Here is an 18,181-nt window from a genome sequence, read left to right on the forward strand (position 1 = left end):
TCACTGTTCTGTTTGTTCTTTCTGTCCTTCCTTAATAGATATTCAACAAAAATAACGTGTGAAATCCTGATTGCCTATAGTGAAGGGCTTTGAACACCGTGAAAGAACACTGTCGCCCTCCAGAGTTCAAGTTGCTTTTTGCTTGTTAGTGTATCCAAATCCGGGTGAGGGCAGTGCTCCCTGCAGGGAATGCTGTGTATCTAAACTATTTCTGTGCTTGGCTTCAATAACACTTAAAAGGTAAAACAGTCTCACCAGGATATTCACAGAAATGAAAGGAGAAATGTTAAAAACACACTCTTCAACAAACAGAATTTCCTTTCTTAGCTTTTATATCAAATGAAGAAAGTGACTCTATATTTTTAGATTTTGTTTTCATCCCTTCCTCAGTACCAACAAGTAATGGTAGTTAATGTAAGTAATGGTAATTTAATGAGAATTATCCTTCCATGAAAGAAACAGACTGGCTCTGCATTTCCTACACACAGATTTTATTTGAAGGAATTTAAAATTCGAACACTCTACCTACATCAGAAGCTGTTCAGTGATCACTTTTTGCTGCCGTGCAGTTAATTTATGAAACACGTCATCGGGGTCTGCAGAATTCTTTCCTCCAAGTGTCTGATTTTCCTTTCTGCCCTTTGTTCTCATGACTTCATGACCTGAAAGTATGAAGATCATGACAAGCATTGCCTGTACCAGGAATAAGCAGTTCTAGCTGGTCAGTGGCGGTTTTAAAGTACTGTGACCAAACTTGTTTTTTAACTTACAGAAAAGTGATGCGTTTCATTGGTTAAAGGTTTTTGACAGACCTTTTCCTGTGATTCACATGCAGTGACTGTTGTTTGCGATCTTTGAGATTCTCAAATTATAAAAATAATCATCTCAAATTTAGTCGTGACACAGCTGCACCTCTAGTGAAACAATGCATATTTTCCTGAAAGGAGAGGGGTTTCCACTTCCTTTCAGAGAGGAGGAACTGATAGGTACTTCTGCCACTTCACACAGGACAGCGTCACACCTCAGGGAACAGAAAGGGAGACTGACTCTCGCCCACTGAGAAAGAAAAGAGTCACTAACTTAACGTAAGAAAAATGACATTATTAACTCTGGAAAGTGATGTCAGGTTGACTTTTTTCTTTGTATGGTCTGAGGACCATAGAAATAAACCAACATACACGATTCCAGCGCACAACACAGATGTCTTCACTAAATAACCTTTCTTGGAAGTTTCTAGGCTCTGTCTTTTTTCCTTCATTAACAAAAAAATTTCAAACTATATCATCATTTTGCTTTTCCACCAGCCTGTATAAAATCCTTGACATGCTTTTTGGATTTGGCTTCTGTTTTTTGTTTGTTTTTGGTTTTGGTTTTTTGTTTTGTTTTGTTTTTGGCTAAGCAACGTTTGCTGAATCACTTAGTTTATTTGACCTTGACGTGGGCTTTTAAGCCGTTGGTGAGCCTGAGGTCTGCTGGCGATGGCTCACATGCTGAAGGTGGAGCAGGGGGCTGAGCTGCTTCTGAAAGCGGTCCCTGCTCCCTGACACACTGGTGTTCTGTGGCAGCCCTCAGGCGCCGCTGGAGCTTAGGAAACACCATTCAGATTCCACCAGCAATATTCAAATGATGGCCGTCTGGACAATTTTGTTTCTACCTCTCATGGAATGTGTGGTGCAGGTATGTGGGGGGGTGTGCATCGCGCCGTGTGCAGTAGGCACGTGTGACCCCCTGCTGTGGGAGTGCGCTCGCCTCCCTGGGAACGAGCACTGAGACGGCTCCTTCCCCTAAACCCACACAGACCTCCGCGCACAGGCCCCTCCTCAGAGACACGAACCCTGACCCACCCTCTAAACCCTTCCTGCCACCTCATCCTTCTCACACACTGGCCCTTTCCTACACACACACACACACACACACACACACAGGTACCGTGTGTGCCTGCTCTCCATCTCTCCCCCAGGTTACTCGCATCCACCAAAGTAAAAGTTCTAGCATCCAGGGCCCTGGCTGTCCTTGAATCATCTGAGTTGAATCGGAGAGACAGAGCCACCCCTTGTCCGAACTGGGGGGCCCTGCAGGAGAGTCCCGGCCGGGCGGCAGCCTCCACCACCGCTTCTTCCCCCCTGCAGCCTGGACCCTGGAGGGTGAGGGGCTGGGCTCACAGGGGTCTGAGAAACCTCCCCAGCCTCCCCAGGGTCACGGCCTCCAGGCCATGAGCCCCAGTCTCACAGGAGCTCCCCATGTTGGCAAGCAGACTGAGGCCCGCACTGGAAGGGGACGGGCGGATGGTGCCAGGGGACAGCTCTGCACCTCCCGCTCGCGGCCGACCCCGGAGCCGAGGAGGGTCCCAGACGCACAGCAGACGTGGTGGGGGGCGTGGACCCCCGGATAAGGACCCGGTGATACTTGGAGCCGAGTGCACTAGGAAACTGTTCATCTCCAATGACTAAAAACTGCGTTGGCTGTTTAAGAGCAATTCACGCACATTTATTCAAACAGAAAGGCTCCTTGGGGACGTCCTGGTGGTCCAGTGGTGAAGACTTCGTCTTCCAACGCAGCAGGTGTGGATTCGATTCCTGGTAGGGAAGCTAAGACCCCACATGCCTCTCGGCCAAAAAACCGAAAAAAGAAAAAAAACAACAAAACAAAACAAAACCCAAAACCCATTAAACAGAAGCAATATTGTAACGAATTCAATAAAGTCTTAAAAAAAAAAAAGTCTCCTTATTAAGGCCGTTTGCACATGCCCTGTAGGTATGGCTCAGCCCGGGACTGTTGATAAGGGCTGGTGATGGCTCTGACCCTCCGAGCAGGGCCGGAACACCTCCCACCTCACCCACCTCCCCCCTCCGCCCTCATCTCAGCTGGTCCTGCCCAGACCCCGCTTCCCGTCCCCAACGCCCGCGGTTCCGGCTGTTCAGAGGGCAGGGCTGGGCCCAGCACGGTGCCAGGGACTAGAGGCTCCGCAGCTGCGGGCCACTCTCTTGCTAATTATCTTTGATAAGATCGAGATCAACAACAGCGTCCTGGATGTTTCCACTGATTTCACGATGAACACTTGTTCCTGGAACCCAGGCACGCCGTGGCCCCGATGGCAGGCGACGTGGTCACAGCACGAATAGCAGCAGGATGAGAAATGGTGGAGCCCAAAGGTCTGACCTACCTTTCACCCAGGGTTTCTCAACCTCGGCCCTGTTGCCACATTGGGCGGATGGCTCTTGGTCCTGAGAGCTCTTCCTTGCACTGTACGATGCTTAGATGCTAACAGTATCCTTGGCCTCACCTACCAGATGCCACTAACACTGTGCCCCCCCACCCCGATTATGACAAAAATGTCCCAGAAATGTCCAAACATCCCCTGGGAGGCAACGTCGATCCCTGTTGAAAGCTACTGTTCTAACTCAATATTAGGAGTAAGAGTTAACGTATGAAGAATGGGAAATTTGCATTATTTCCCTAGAGGTGCAGCTCTATAAAGATGAATGCGGTACCTTTGAGACGATTATTTTTAGAATCCGAGAATCCTAAAGATCGTACAGTCACTGCGTGTGAATCACCGTCTCGTCCAGAGGAAACGTTCTGTCGTAAGAGAAACGACTGTGCTCCCGTTCGGCCCCTCTTTCCACGGCTCCACCGGCCACAGGCGAGGACGCGCAGCACCCAGAGAAACCAAGGCCCGGGTTCGGACCAGGAACTCAACAGCTGTTGACAACGCGCAATGTGTGTAACCCCTTGGCCCGAAGCAGGAGGCGCTGCTGCTTCTGCCAGCATGTGCTGCGCCCACTTGGCGATGCACGAGGGTCCCCCTGCCTCCGTTCCCCGCGCAGCCGTTGTCTGGAAGCTCCCTCTGGCCCAGGGTCCTTGAGGAATGCTCCTTCCCCAGAGCCCGGGTGCCACACTTACGGCCCAGCACCAATGCACGCGGTCATCTCTGCGACGTCACTTCCCAGAGAACCCCCTCCCTCCCCCACTGCCAGTAAACTCTTGGGCTTCTTGGAGGCTGACAAAGGCCTTTCCTTCAGACCAAAGGAGCAAGAAAGATCTGGACCAAGGGGAAACAAGGGAACAAAAAGAACCCCATTTTAGACAAGGGGACAGAGAGCCTTCAAGCTTTGGCTTAGATACCTCCTTGCAAGGGGATCTCACTGCCCTCTGAATACCCACTGGAGTGTCGAAACATTTGATTAACTAGAGCTTTTTTCCTCACTAACATCTGCCCCTCGCTTCAAGTCCGCCCACCCACGAGCGTGAAGAACAAGCGACATTTACCTTCACAACGTACCCGTGAGAGGCCGTGTCACAGCCTCTCACGGATCCTACACTCTCCTGTGAGCGGGACTTCCTCACGCGCCTCACCCTGGAGCAGGGGGAACCTGAGGCTCAGAAGGTGTGGACGATCACCTCGCCCAAGGTCACACAGCCGTCCGGCAGTGACTTTACCGAGGACGCTGTAGCGCCGCCTCCTCCGCTCAGCAAGCCTCCCGCACTGGGCGCGGCGGCGGGCGGCTCCTGAGCCGCTGCTCCCCTGGGACGAGCCCCACCCCCACCCCCAGGAACTTCAGATCCTCCTTCGAGCTGTGGTCTCAACTGGGAGACACTGTCTTTCGCGTCCCCACCTCTGAAGACACTGAACAGTGCCTGGAGACGTTTTCGACCATCACGATGGAGGGTGCTGTCGGCATCTAGGGGGTGGAGGCCAGACATGCCCTGAACACCCCCCCTACAATGCACAGGACGACCCCCCCGCCACACACACACACAGCAGAGAACTAGCCAGTCCAAAACGTCAGAAGCCCTGAAGGGGCAAATCCTCAGAGCCCCTGGTTTGAAGTCTCCCTGTCAGCCCAGGAGCCCTGCCGTAAACGTTCCTCTCGGTCCATCCCCTCAACCCCTGGGGCAGTGCAGGTGTGGTGGGGTGGGGGCAGGGGCTCGGCTGAGATGGAGGTGCAGAGGGCAGGGCCGAGAGGCCAGCATGGGAGGCCAGGTCCAACCAGTCCATCTAGCTTTTTCTGGAAGCAGAAACTCTGAGGCCGAAGAGGAAACACGAGGGCTGCCTGGAGAAAAGCCCCAGCAGACTCAGCCTGCCTCAACCTGGGGAAACACGCCGAGCTTCTCCCAGGGGAGGCCGAACAGTGGCTCTACACGTGCACGGCCATCCCTCCAGCCCTCCACACGCTCGCTTAGACAGTGGATTTTGTAACGGGCTGTGTCCTTTCTGCAGCACAGGTGTGACCGTCAACCTAGAAAGCCCTTTGAACTTCGCAAGGAGCTCTGCAAGCATTCGGCACGCCTGCCTTTCCAGCCCCTCCCAAACCCTGCGGAGGCCAGTTCCCCTCCAGAGACTTGGGTCCCTCCTGTGCCATCAAGGGCTGGGTCTGGGCTCTAGGTACTGTTATTACCACCATTTTACAAGTGGGGAAACTGAGTCATGGAACGTTAAGTAACTTGCCCAAGGTCACCCAGTTCCTCTGGGAGGTAAGCAGGACTGCAGGTCCACCATGATCTTCTGCCTGCCTGGTCCTGTAACAGCCAGGATGCGACGAAGGCTTCCTCGGTGCACCAACTCCCCGGGAAGGAGAGCCTGCATCCCGGGGTACAGATCCAACAGATAAAGGACCTTGGAAATTGGATGGCCCAAACTCTTTTTTTTTCCTTCAATTTTTAATAGAAATATAGAATGTTTCAGGGGTACAGCACAGTGATTCAGTTTTTTATACACACACACACACACACACACACACATATATATGTATGTATGTATATATATGTTCTTTTTCAGATTCTTTTCCATTATAGGTTATTACAAGATATTGAATATAGTTCCCTGTGCCATACAGACGGTCCTTGCTGTTTATTTTATAAACTCATTCCTTTTAAAAAATTTTTATTGAAATATAGCTGATTTACAATGTTGGTTAGTTTCCGGTGTAAAGTGATTCAGTTATACACATACACATACCCTTTTCTTACATTCTCTTCCATTATAGATTATTACGAGGTATTCAGCAGAGCTCCCTGTGCTCTGCAGTGAGTCCTTGTTGGTTATCTAGTTTATATATAGTAGTGTGTGTATTTCAATCCCAACTCCTAATTTATTCCTCCCCCTCCACTTTGGTAACCATAAGTTTGTTTTCTGTTTTATAAATGCATTCTTTTTTTTTTTAAGCTCTTTATTAGAACATAATTGCTTTACACGGCTGTGCTGGTTTCCGCTGTATACCAAAGTGAATCAGCTGTATTTATACATATATCCCCATATCCCCTCCCTCCCGCAACTCCCTCCCACCCTCCCTATCCCGCCCCTCTAAGTCCTCACCCATCCTCAAGTTGATCTCCCTGTTTTATGCAGCAGCTTTACAATGGAATATTACTCAGCCATAAACTGAATCTTAATGAGCAAGAAACCAAGGCCCAGGAAGAGACGTGGTGAAGACCTTGGTGGGGCCTGTGTTGGGGAATCCCGCTTGGTTTTCTGGAATGTGGGTGAGCACCCGGCAGCACTTGTCTGGAGACAGTACACACAGTTTCTTGCAGTGAAAAAGCCTGGCTCGTGGATAACAAGCAGGTGGTGTGCGAGGGGTTTGGAAAAACACATCCAAATGACAGGAACTGGGCAGTTTTTCCAGCTCTGTCTGTGAATGACCAGCATGTGAGGAGGCCTGTTATGAGGGCGTCCAGGACGGTGTTCCTTATTCTCAGACATAATGTCGGGCACGAATATTTGTCTGGGATAAATATTTGTTAAATAACAAGAAAAAAGAAAAAAGTCTGGCTCGGAGCCTGTGTACACTCCGCAGCTGTGTAATGATTTACTGAGGACCCAGCACCCAGCGTCGGCACCAACTCGGCCTTCCACCGGCTTAACAAACGGGGAGGCAGCTGCAGGGGGGATGGGGGGACGGGGAGGCAGTGCATCCCCTTTGTTCCTGCTGAGACAGCTGCTCCACTACCTTTCTGACACTCTTCATTCTCAATTTTTATTTTAAAAAATAAAACTTGCTTTAGTTTTGAACCCTTTGCAAGGAAGTTGGATTTTGAGGTCCACAGGTGGGGGTGGGGTGGGACTGTGCAGACTTGGGGCCAGGACGGCCTGCCTCCCGCCTGGTCCCGATGCCCTGCACGGGGGGGCTCCCCTGCCCAGGAGCCAGCCTGCGGTGCCGTGAGCTCCATGACTTGAGAGCAAACGTTGCCTTCGCATTGCCAGCCCGGTGGGAACTCCAGCAGCCACGTGGCCTGCAGGGAGATCTTGGGTTCTCTCTTCTCTCCCCCAGTGCTCCCTGACACCTCCTCCCACTTGCTGTGTCCTGCCCCTGCTCTACTTAGTCCTTCACCTTGTCTTCCTATCCTTCCTACACTCACGAGACTATCACTGGCCTGGAAACCAGAAGACTCAGCTTCCATTTGACCTAGAAACTGTGAGGTCCAAGGCAAGCCAGCTTAACATTGTTGAACTTCATCTAGAAAAGGGGCATGTGGGGTACTGGGTCTACTGTACTCATGTCCAGGGTCAAGGTGATGATCCAACAAGAGTGTGTGTCTGACAGCTCATCGGAAGCATTACATCCCATGCCAACGTGCCAGCAGTCAGGGGCATCCAGAAGAAACAAGTGGCTTTTGAACAGGACATTTATTCCAAGCCAGAGTCAATGAAACATCTTATTCATTGTTGTAACAGTATTCCTAGCACGAGCCCTTGCACAGACCCTAACCATCAGGTACTGGGTGGGTGAACAAGCCTGAGACCAGTTAAGGATGGGTGCATTTCAAGGGGCCACTGAGCCTTTATTAGGTGCCAACTACTGTCGTGGGCTTGGTGTGTCTGACATTCAAAGACTCACTGTTCTAATATGAAGGTGGTAAACAGACATGACTATCATTCAGAGCGGACAGAAGAACCACAGAGAAGTATGAAATTCAATAAAGACCGCAAAGGAGGAAATGTCACAGCTATTGGGTGTGATGGATGGACAGAATTTTGACCTGAATCATGAGGAAAGGGTCTCCCAGGCCCAAGTAAATAGCCCAAAGGTACAAAAGGCAGGGAAAGTGGGTTCCAGAGACGGTCAGTGAGACTAGAGCAGAGAAATAACGGGAGTGTGCAGAGAAATGGAATACAGACCAGGAAATCTGATTAGATCAAGGGATGGGTGTCTCCTAACACTGAGGATTTTAGACTTACTCTCAAGACAGGAGAGACTATTTGGGGTTCCAGCTGGCATCGGCTTTCTCCACTGATTCCTTTTGTGGGAGAAGAAGGTGGTCAATTATGGTTTAAATTCCTGATTCCTGCCCAAACACACCTTTCTGCCGCCTGGAACAAACGTTGTCTCTCCCACAGGGGTACGTCATCAGCCTCTGAAACTCGGGTATCACCCTCTGTTAAATGAGACTACCAGTGCCCACATCACAGAGCTGCTTGGGGAGTTACCTGTGACTACAGCTATGCACGTCCTTGGCTCGGAGAAGCATCTTTTTGTCTAAGGGATCACAACAACCTTCTCCGGTAGGGACTTCTTTGTAATACAAGTACACCTGCAGTGAGCAATGCATTCCAGAATCTTCTAGCTGGAGAAGACTCCACCTCACAGGTAAGAACCCTGCAGGTGGGGAGCAGTGGCATGCCAGAGCCACACGGCCAGTCAGCCACAGAGCTCAGACCAAAGCCTGGTCTCCTCTCTCCTCCACTGGCTTCCCGGAAACCAAACACCAGAGATATTTCTCTGCAGCAGGAGAGGCTGGGCCCCACGCTCACTCCCAGTCACCCATCCCTTTAAAGACCTGAGCACAGGTGTTGAGAAGGAGTGCACCCCTGAGTGCACAGCTGGGATGAGCTGTTGGGAGTCTTTTGAGCAACCACTACTCCCCCAGATTCAGAAAGAAAGGCTCAGAGAGGCTGAACAACTAGACCAAGCACACACAGCTGGCAACTGCCCTTGTCTCAGTGTCCTCGCTTTCTCCATCCTCCCCGTCTGGTGTGTGTCGCACACAGATGTACATTGCCTTCACCCACATAACCAGCTACTCCTGAAATCAATTAACTCTTCCGGTCTTCCCCGAACTAAATTCCTTCTTCCTGGAAGCTCTTCTTCTTCCCGGGCTTTCGTGACACCACACTCCTCTGGTTCTGTCCCCTCTGCATGTTCTCTCGCACTGTTCTTGGTCAGATGATCCAACTCAACTGCACCTTAAACATCACCCCAGGGATATTCCCCAGGACCTCTCTGTTTTCACTCTGCACCCTTGAGCTGGGGAATGACATGCACCCCTGGGCTTCCACCACCACTTCGATTTCGACCTCCATTGCTGATGACTTTCCTGTCTGAGCCTTCAGCTTAGTCTGAACGCCAGATTTATAATCCATGCTCAGATGGCTCTGTGCTTCTCAACCTCCATGCACCCAAAGCTCAACCCCTCACCTATATCTCCTTGTTAACGGCAGCCCCATCCACCGTGGGTAACACTTACCTGACTCTCCCTTGCTCCCCACACCCAATAAACCTTCTGATAAATCTTTCGATTCCTCCTCCTAAGTGGCTCTTAAACCTTCCATTTCTCACCACCACCTAATTCTCTTATGTGGAACTCATGCAACACTAGTCTCCTAGCTGAGAGATCTGCACACATCTGCTTCCAAATTGATCTCTGCAGAGCAACCAGGCTGATCTTCTTAAAACCTAATTGGGACTGTTACTTTCAGCCTTAAAACCTTTTAATAGGTGTCCACCAACAGATGAATGGACAAGCAAAATGTGGTGTCTACATGTGGTGGGATGTTATGAAGGCGTAAAGAGGAAGGAAATTCAGATGATGCTACAATGTGGATGGACCGGGACAACATTGTGCTCAGTGAAATAGGCCAGACACAACAGGGCAAATACTGTGTGATTCCTCTTAAAGGAAGTACCTAGAGTAGTCAAATTCATAGAGGTGACAAGGGGTGGGAAGGGGGAGCACGGGGCGTCATTGTTTAGTTTCAGTTTGGGAAGATGAAGGAAGATGTTCTGGAGATGGATGGCGGTGATGGTTGCACAACAACACGGACGTACTTCAGAATGGTTAAAGTGGTGAAATTTATGTGATGTATACGTTACCACAATAAGCATTTTTAAAAAACACAAAAACTTTCAGTGGTTTCCCATTGTCCCAAAGTCTCAGCAGGGCTCCGGGGCCTGGAGACAGAGCCCTTCCCCCTGTGGCCCTCATCCCTCCCCATCACCCTGTCACCTCCCAGCTCTGGCTGTAAGGCAAGGCTGTCAACTCCGGAATGGAATAAAGCCTGTCTGTCCCGTTCCCTCTGCGCCTCATCCTGCTCTTCCTCTCCCCCTGTACCACTCCTTTTGCTCGGACAACTTCCGCTCATCTTTTCAATCTCAGCCTCCAAATCCCAAGCTCTCAGGGGACTAACCTCACGCCCAAATGAGGCCTGAGACCCTGGTCTCTCATGAATGCTACAATATGTTCCTCTGGCAGAGAACAGAATACATGCAAAAATATGTAATACTTGTGTGCCAGGCTAAGAATAAGAGCTTGTGTCTGCCTTGTCCATCTTTTTGTTGTTGTTGTTGTTGTTTCTGGGCTTGGCATTGATAAAAAGCCTTCCGGGCATATTTGTTGGATGAATAAAGTGGTGACATGCAGATCATAACCCAGAGTCCAAGCTCTTCTCTCTACATGGCGTTGACTCTGAATAAGGCCCTCTGGTGCGTGTGGGGTTGGGCCGTAGAGCGAAAGCAGGAAGGAGGGGAGGTTGGTCCACTACTAACCTCCAGGTCAGAGCTAATCACTCTTTCCCCACGGCTCCCACGGAGACTTCTGGGGCCACTATTTGATGTCCCCACGAGCCTATGAGTTCCTTGAGGATGGAAACCAGTTCCTTGTTCATCTCTGCACCCCCAACCTAGTCCAGCACCTCCCACAGGGAAGATGCTTATTATTAATACTGACCGAATAAACAAATCACTATCCTGCCCAACCTACTTGAGTCTGCTTTTGCTGGAAAGAGGGGGTAGATAATTCCCCAACACCTATTTTGTAAGGTTGCTGTAAACATAGAAATGAGATGAGGTGTTTCCCTAATTTAGAAGTACCACTGGATGCAAGATGCAGAGTTCTTTACCCACTTTTTTTTTTTTGTGGGGGAGGGAAGATGGTCACATCCATTATCATCAAATTAGTATCATTTATTTCATACATGTTATTATTAACAGTCAATTGTAAGATTCACCCCAACTTCAAAACATTAAATGAAAAGGTGTGCATTAGTGAGTCTAGAACTATGTCAGGTGCGTGAGAGCACTGAGCGCGTGGCATTGCCTGAGTCTCGGTTTTTCAGGGAGCACGTTAAAAAGATAGATGCTAGAGTTTCACTGTTGGCAGTGCTCATTCAGGAGCTATTTTTTGAAGTTGTCCCAGGTGATTCTGATGGGCTGCCTAGTTTGGAAACTGGTCCCTGAAAAAATAAACCCATCCAATTCACCCTCTTCTTTTACTAGATGGGAAACCGAGGATAGCGGACTGCCTGTAACAAGTGAGATGGTCCACACCCAGGAGCACCTGAGCCCTGATTCAGGAGGGCCCCCACCTCTTCATCCACGGGGCCTCCCACCAGACCATCCTGCCTCCTTCCGGCTCCAGCTCAGGCTTTCCCAGATCTTGATGACTTCCACAGCTCCAGGCTCTGACGTCGTTAGTTATTGTCACGTCTGGAAAGTCAGCGCACCAGTTACCCATGGGGAGAGCTGGTTACAGCAGGAATTGATGGGGGGGGGGCACTTCTGATGGGAACAGATAGCTGCACACCCAGAACTCGTTCTGCTCTAGGGTCTGGCAGCTCTTTTGCTCCATACCCAGAATAAACTGGATGAACCAATCCTCCCTGCAGGTTCTGGGATGCTTCCAACAGCCTTCGTCCTCAACAATGTTAGCACTAAGAATCAGCCTGGCAGGTGGCGGGTGTACGGCCACAGGCAGGTCTGGTTCGCTGTCGTGTGGAACAGAAGCACGGAACTTGGCGAGCCTTGCGTGCTCAGCTTGGAGGAGGGAAAGACTGTCTGGACTCTCTGGGCCGCACGGCCCTCCCTGGCCAGATCAGAGAGGCCAGATCCTCACGTCAGACAGACGCGAACATGGTCCATGAAACCCTCCTACTTCAAAACATAAACCCATTTCCATGGGAGGCAGAGAGTCTCCAGCGTCAGCGCTGGAGCCCCTTCAGGCTCAGACATCACGACGCTCAGCTGTAAACGGCAGCACGTGGCAGTTCTGGGTGGTGGCATAAAAAGGTGACATCTGTGGTTGACATGCAGTGTCCCCAGCTGGCTCTGCGCTCAGCCCCAAGTGTCAGAGCACGGCTGCCCCTGCTTGAGGGGAACCCGTGGGGTATGACCTTAAATGGCACCTTTACTGTGTCTGTATCCAGCAAGGAACACTCTCTGGCACTCGGTTCTGGAAAAGAAGTCAGAGACGTCGTAGCACATCCCAGGAGGTGGGGTGCGAGGTAAGAGCATCCGTGCACGACTTCGCCACCTCTGAAGTTTGCCCTACTAAGTAGAGGAAGAGGGCATGAGTGGAGAAAAGAGGGGAGGTCATTCATTAGAGATTTTTCTGGATTGCAGAATTACTACCAGAGAACTATATTCAATATGCTATGATAAATCAATATTTTTAAAAAAGAATGTATATATGTGTATAACGGAATCACTTTGCTGTACAGCAGAAAGTAACACAACATTGTAAATCAACTATACTGCATATGAAGTCACTTGTATGAAGCACTTAGAGTAACCAGATTCACGGAGACAGAAAGTAGAGTGGTGGTTACCTGGGGCTGCGGGCAGGGAGATGGTGGAGTTGCCATCTCCCAGGCACAGAGTTTCCCAGGCACGGAGGTTTCCTTTGGAGAGAGGAGCGATTCTGGACTTGGCTGGCGGTGCACACCAGTGGGGATGTACTTCATGCCCCTGAGCTGGACATTTGAAAACGGCTACATGGGTAAATGTTATGTACATCTGACTGCAACTTTCAAACATAAGTACATTTTCCAACAGTATTCCACTGTTGATGGAATTCACACATATGGAACATGCAATACAAAAAATGAAGTCGATCCAGTGATGCAGGAATGTGTCCCACTGAAAGGCAGAAATCAAGCAAGCTGCAGACATACCAGTCATGCCCTTTAAAACACATACATACGCATGGAGGCCTGGTGGGGAGAGACCGCCATACGCACAGAGGACAGTGCCACAGACTGAGACAAGCCAAACTGTTAGCCATCCCTATTTCTTTTTTTTAAAAAAAAATAGGGCTTCCTAGGTGGCGCAGTGGTTAAGTAATCCGCCTGCCAACGCAGAGGTCACGGGTTCGATCCCAGCTCCAGGAAGACCCCACATGCCATGGAGCAACTAAGCCCGTGTGCCAAAAAATAAATAAATAAATAAATTTATTTATTTGCTGCATTGGGTCTTTGTTGCTGCCCATGGGCTTTCGGTAGTTGCGGAGAGTGGTGGCTTCTCTTGTGGAGCATGGGCTCTAGGCGTGTGGGCTTCAGTAGTTGTGGCACATGGGCTCAATAGTTGTAGTTCGTGGGCTCTAGAGTGAAGGCTCAGTAGTTGTGGTGCACGGGCTTCGCTGCTCCATGGCATGTAGGATCTTCCCGGACCAGGGTTCAAACCCGTGTCCCCTGCATTGGCAGGCGGATTCTTAATCACTGCACCACCAGGGAAGTCCTGCCATCCCTACTTCTAAGGGAAATAGAGTTCCAGACCACGTTCATTTTCTGTTGATACACGCCACTGTTGTTTCAGCTTTCTGCCCTATATGTATTGTTCTTGTAAATAAAACCAACAGCAGGGATGACCTCCAAGAAAACACGCTCAGCAGTCAGCTTCTGCCTGGGGTCTGAGGTCAGTCAGGCTGTGCTACACCGATGCTCTGGGTTCAGTCCATGAGCTGTTTTTTATTCTCTGCCCTTCCAGGTGTGTCACCCAGGCAGGTAAGGAGAGCGACGCTTCCTAAAGTGAGAAAGAATAGAAACAAGAGCTGGAAGAACAGCATTCACGGAACCCTCCCCATCTGTCAATTACTTTCCAGGCACAAACGTATTAAACCCACCCGACCCTCTGCTGCTGTGTCCACTTCTCTTTCCTGCAGAGCAACTGAATGTCGTGTCCAAGTTGACCCTGCCTCTAGGCGTGTAACAGGGAAGAGCCAAGTCTGACTCCACGTGGGATCTGTCTCTTTAAGCTTTGCTTCCTGTTGCTTTTGTTCACTAAAAGGATACTGTCTCTACACGCTGGCCTGCCTCGGGGAACCCTGCCCCTCTGCCTGAAGGTTAAACCAAAGTGCTTTTGTTCAGGGAAGCATCCTGATCCTGCGCACCTGTGGATGCTGCAAGAAAGAAGAAATGAACACATTCCCTCCCCAAGGCTGGCCATTCCAGGGCACATTTGCAAAACTTATGGTCTTTTTACTTTACTTCCTCACCTCCTCCCCCTCTCTGTGCTATAAAAGAAACAGGCATCCAAACCCCGAAAGATGGTTATTTTGAGACTTCAGTCTGACATCTTCTCAGTCTGCCCACTTTCTGAATAAATTCGTATTCCTTGCCTCAACCCCTCGCCTCGGATTTATGGGCCTGTCGTGTGGCGAGCAGAGCTAGCTTGGACTCAGTAACAGGTAGAGGCGCAGAACTGAAATCCCGGCCGTCTGACCTGGGGGCTGATTCGGCTCCCCTCGTGGCCCCTCGTGGTTGTGTGGATGTGCTGCAGGCACAGGTGTGGGGGTCCCCACGTGGTACCTGGCCTGGGGAGGTGCTCAGGCAGGTCAGCCCCACCTGGCACCCAGGAGCCAGCTCCAGCATCCGCAGCTGGGACTGACTCTCTAAGGGTCCCCGAGTTGGGCCCAAAACCAGCTCAGCCCCATGGAGTCTGGCTTGAACCTCAGCAGGCGGGGCCCCAAGACAGGCGCTCCCAGCACAACCCCCCCGGCCCCCACTGTTGCACCAGGTCTCATGTTCCAAAGGTGTGATCAACACCTGACACAAACAGCTCCTGCCTCCGGGAAGCGGTGGGCCACGCGGCCTGAGAAGCAGACGTGTCCTGGAGACCAGCCAGCCAAGGATGTGACCTTGAGGCCGTAAGCAAGGTCAGGTGCCCGGGGGAGAACAGGGGAAAGTGTCAGCAATTCTGGGGCACGTGCAACCTCAAAACAAAACGTGACATCCATTATTGGAATAATCAGGATGAAGACATACAGTTGGGAATACAGGTAGGGTTTCTCCCCTGCCTGTCCCTCCAAACCTTCTTCCCTTTCCCAGAAGCAAACACTGGTAACATTTGGCGGTTCTCCTTTTAGGCTCAGGGCTTTGTTCCCTGCATTTGCATATGCAAATGTGCACACACACACATTTTCTTTTCTTTTTACCCCCACACAAATGCACGCAAGTCTTCAGTTTCGCCCTGAAAAGAACCTGACAAGTGCCTTCTGTGGTACAGTGTGTCGACAGTCACCATGCCCCAGAAGCAGGAAGGAACGCAGGCCCTTCAGAGGTGGCCCCAAACTGGAAATAGAGACCTTGAGTCTGTTCGCAGACACAGTAGAACAGAATGGAAACAGCTATCGTGGACCCACATAAAGAGGTAAACCGAGGCAAGCTCAAAATTGTCAAAAAGAGGAGTTTATTTGGGAATAGCAGAGGAACTGCAGTTCAGGACACGCAAACCGTAGCAAACCATAGGCGAGTCAGTTACAGGTGTGGGATAGGGTGCGTCGACGGGCAGGAAATGTAAAGAGGGGAGAGTTCAGTTAGCGTCTATTAAAATAAAGACTAATAATAATAAAAAAAAGAAAAGACCAGCCCTGAAAATCCCCTGAGCTGACAAAACCAATCCGGCAGGCAAACAAAGCTCAATTCAGCCCAACCCAGGTCATTTCTTTTTCAGACCTCCGGAGACCGTAAGCAAACTTTCCAAGGCTGATATGAGGCAACTCTTGACCAAGTCCCTTTCATTTTCTAAGAAAGCTCCAATATTATCACCTTTCTCTGAAATGGGCATTTATGGGAACTCTGTTTCTCAGTCCTTACATTTTCTTTCTATGAGGGCCTGTATGTGAGATTTTCCATTTTACACCCTCCGGTTCCATTTTAGATTGCAATCCTTTCACATTATTAGGGTGCCAACAAATGTGGGCTGTGACGTTTAGAGAGGGGACATCATCTGGGTGCCGGGAGGCTGGGGTGCTGCCAGGAGTGGTGTCCTAGGAAACAAAGGGTAACCAAGGTGCGGACCCTTGTATCAGTCAGCTACGAATGCTGTAACAAAACACACAGGCTGTGTGCTTGAATGACAGAAACTTATGTCTCACAGTTCTGGAGGCTGCCTTGTCCCCCTGTGCTCATGTGGCAGAGAGGGAGAGCTCGTGTTCTTCCCTTCCTATAAGACCACCCGTCCTACGGGATCAGGGCTTGTGACTTCATGTAACCTTAACTTCCCCCTTAAAGGCCCCATCTCCAAATGCAGGGCTTCCACACAGGAATTTGGGGGACACCATTCAGTTCATAGCAGTGCTCATTTCCTGCATTTCCTCCAGCGACTGGGTATCGATGCTGCACACCGGCACCTAGGGAGCAAGGATGATGGCGGTCCTCACTCAGCCCCTCCCTCAGACCCCACAGCCAGCCGCCAGAGGACACGACAGTCACCGTGACAGGGAAGGAGGGTGTGACGGGGCTGCTCAGAAGTACCAGCCACTCTCAGGACGAGGGGCGGAGGTCAGGGAGGGCTTCTCAGAGGAGGCGGCAGCGACAAGAGCACGGCTGACCCACGGGAGCCACCAGCCCCCCAAGAGCAAAGCACGCTCTTCACTCCTGCTGTGCTCGGCACACTGACGTGATGTCGTAAGCATGGTTGAAATGCAATCAAGTGTATCTGTGATACGGAGGGATCCAAGTTAAACACTCACACAGGGTGTGCGGACAGGCCTGGCGCCCCTGCGCCGTCAGAAGGCAGCTGTTCTTATCCTCCCAAGCTCCACGCAACGCAAGGTCACTGCCAATCCCTCCACCCGTCTGTGTAAACACCACAGATGCCAGCGGCTCTGACCTGAGGGCCGCTGTCTGAATCTCCCTATTTCACAAATGGGGCAACTGGAGCCAACAGGCTGTCCCTGCCCGCGGGTGCCAGACCCAGCCGGCTCTGAACAGAGAACAGCAGGGAGGGAAAGAAAGGCTGGGCCTCCCTGGGAACCATAATCTCCAACGTGTCCTGGAGCGTCCTGATGCTGAAGAGAAGAGGGAAACAGGAGGTACGAGGCTCACCTGCAAACACAACCTCTGTGTCCTACGCAACCCCCGGCCCTTTAATCCAGGCTTGCACACCCTCACTCGACCACATGCCCCCCTGAGCACATCCCCAAACACACAGCCAAGGGCGCAGGTTTCCGCCTTATTCTGTGGCTGAGATGCGTCATCCCCTTCAAATAGATGGGACGTTCAACCTTCCTGATGCTCCTTCTCAGCTCGGGTGAGGGGCCAGCGCCGGGCGGCCCCTCCCCTGACCTAAGGCTCCCTGGAGCAGCGCCTCCTCCTCCTCATGTCCACTTTGGACCCGGCCACCGGGGCTTCCTGGCCTCTGGTGGACACGTGGACACAGCCACGCAGCCCCGCCACCCACACACACCATCCTAACCACGCAGAAGACTGCGGAAAGCACCTAAAGCACATGCTACTACGGGACCAGGAGTTTGCCTGGGAAGAGTGGAAATTAAGGCCTCAGGTGCCAGAGCACAGGAGAAACCCCGAGCCAGAGTGGAGACGGAGAAGCAGGTGCTTCCTTGCATGTGACGTTTTCTGCCTCTGACAGAGATAGCCCCTCCTTCCTCCTAAAATGTTCCCTCCCTGACGTCTACCCCCTCGCCCGTGGTTTTCTTCCCTCCTCCCTTGAAAGTCAGTGTTCTCTGGGATTTTTTTTTAAAAACTTTATTTTCCTAGGGATTTCATTCCCTGCCAGGGCTTCAACCGACCCATAGAAGCTGAAAGGTTCGGAAGCCAGGTGTACATTCCGACTCTGTCTGCAGAGATCCAAGCTCACAGGTGTGATGCCAGTGAGGGCCTCGTGGAGATCCCCGGGCATCTCGTCCAGCAGACCCTGCTGGGGCTCCGGGTCCCCCAGATTCCATGCAA

The sequence above is a fragment of the Hippopotamus amphibius genome, chromosome 10 (assembly GCF_030028045.1).
Source record: "Hippopotamus amphibius kiboko isolate mHipAmp2 chromosome 10, mHipAmp2.hap2, whole genome shotgun sequence".
In the NCBI taxonomy this organism is placed as follows: Eukaryota; Metazoa; Chordata; class Mammalia; order Artiodactyla; family Hippopotamidae; genus Hippopotamus; species Hippopotamus amphibius.